Source organism: Olea europaea, chromosome 2 (assembly GCF_002742605.1).
Source record: "Olea europaea var. sylvestris chromosome 2, O_europaea_v1, whole genome shotgun sequence".
Classification (NCBI taxonomy): domain Eukaryota; kingdom Viridiplantae; phylum Streptophyta; class Magnoliopsida; order Lamiales; family Oleaceae; genus Olea; species Olea europaea.
In genome coordinates, this window is record NC_036238.1 from 26,219,679 (window position 1) to 26,222,222 (window position 2,544).

Sequence of the window (2,544 nt, forward strand, 5' to 3'; positions counted from 1 at the left end):
AATTCCTACATTGTGTTTGATTTTTGGGATATTCAATTGGGTTCGAGTCTTTCATTCTTCTTTTGAGTCTATTCACATATTCGTGTCAAAGCATTCATATATTCCACTTATTCAAGTCATTTGAGTCTCGTGGTCTTTGATTAATATTCGGTTTGTTTGAATTGCCGGTAAAACAATTGATTTAGTTCACTTAGTTCTTTGAAGTGTTTGAAGGGAGACTTTGAGTGGTAAAAGGTCGAGTGATGAGTTTAATAGAAGGAAAAGCCATAATAAGTGTTTTCTGAGTGAAATCTTTGTGAGGCATAAAAAAAATTGTGTGATATGATGTCGGAAAGAGAAGGTTCTAATTCAAGCCGAAACAGTAATGACAACAATGCATCGGAGGACATGATATGGAGGTTTGAAAGGGTACTTGGTGATGTTAGGGAGAAGGTGGATAGGCAAGGGGAATGGATGACACAAATGGGTACTACAATTACTAATCTTAGCCGGGGACAAGTGGAGATGTCTAATGCTAGGGGGCCGGGTAGGCGTGAATCTAGGAGAGGAATGCGGGATGAGTATCATAGTGATGAGGATGATTTTGATGAAAATGACATTGATATGGGTCGAGCAAGGCATAGGGGCGATAGGGTGGAAAGACGGTGTAGAAATAACTTAGGAGATGAAGTAGATGGAAATTTGGGAAGTATTAAAATGACTATTCCGCAATTTAAGGGGAGAAGCGATCCGGAAGCATATTTAGAGTGAGAAAGGAAGGTTGAGATGATTTTTGAGTGCTATAATTATTCGGAGGAGAAAAAGGTTAAATTGGCGGTGCTTGAATTTGTGGATTACGCGATATCTTGGTGGGATCAAGTACTTACATCACGGCGTAGGGGTCGGGAAACGCCAATTAGCACTTGGGATGAGTTGAAGATGTTGATGAGGAGGAGGTTTGTTCCGAGTCACTATTATAGGGAAATCCATCAAAAATTGCAAGGTTTGTACCAAGGATCGAAAAGCGTAGAGGATTATCACAAGGAGATGGAAATTCTTATGATTCGGACCAATGTGGAGGAAGATCGGGAAGCTACCATGGCACGGTTCTTGAATGAGTTAAATCGGGATATTGCAAACGTTGTAGAGTTGTAACATTATGTGTAAATCGAGGACATATTACATGTGGCAATGAAGGTCAAGAGGCAAATGAAGAGGAAGGGGACGTCTAGGCAACCGTTAGGTACTTCGACTCCTAATCCAACATGGAAATCGAAGTGGGATGACAACAACAAAAATGGGGCTAAACCTAGAGGTAAAAATGATTGGCAAAAGGGCAAGGATGAAAACGCTAGCAAACCAATATCAAAATCGAAGGCACAACCGTCTCGCAATCGGGACATCAAATGTTTTAGGTGTTTGGGAACGGGGCATATTGCTTCTCAATGCCCAAACAAACGGGCAATGGTATTGTGGGATAATGGAGATATTGTGAGGGATAGTGATGGCGATTTTGATGACATGCCGGCGTTGGAAGGTGTTAGTGAAGAAGAAAAAGTTGAAGGGCCGGTTGGGGATCTATTAGTCACAAGGTGAGCTCTCACTACTCACGTCAAAGTGGATGACTTGGAGTTGCAACGGGAGAACATTTTCCACACTCGATGCCACGTCAACAATACGGTATGTAGTGTTATAATTGATGGTGGTAGTTGCACTAATGTAGCTAGCGTATCTCTTGTAGAGAAATTGGGTTTAACATTGTTGAGACACCCGAGACCTTATAAATTGCAATAGTTGAATGAGAATGGCGAGGTTAGGGTGAATCGAAGGGTGTTACTTAATTTGTCAATTGGGAGTTATAGGAACGAGTTAGTGTGTGATGTGGTGCCAATGCAAGCGGGACATATTTTATTAGGGCGACTATGGCAATACGATAGGAAGGCTATGCATGATGGGTACAAAAATTGATATAGTTTCATTAAGGATGGAAGGACCATTACTCTTGTGCCATTAACACCGGCGCAAGTCTATGAAGACCAATTAAAATTGAAAAGTAAGGAAGAGAGGAGAGCAAACGAGTTAGAAAAATGAGAGCAAATAGTGAGTTGGAGAAAAAGAGAGAAAATGTTGAGATAGCCATTAGAGAGAAAAAGAGAGAGCAATCACAAGAGAGAAAAGAAAGAGAGTGCCCCTAGAGAAGAAAGAAAACACGAGCGAATTTCTTTGCAAAAGAGAGTGATTTGAGGAGGGCGGTAGTTGAGAGAAAGAGATGATCTTGTTCGTTTATAAAGAATCACTCCTCAATTTTGAGGAAACTAACCCACCCCTCCCTAGCTTGGCTAAGTCTTTGTTGTAGGAATTCGACAATGTATTTTCGGAGGATGCACCAAGTGGATTGCCGCCTATTCGAGGCATTGAACATCAAATTGACTTCATACCCGGAGCTATCATTCCAAATCGACCGGCTTATCGAAGTAATCCCGAGGAGATTGGGTTTGGGTGCACCTTAGGAAAGAGCGGTTTCCGAAGCAAAGGAAGTCCAAGTTGCAACCGAGTGGCGATGGT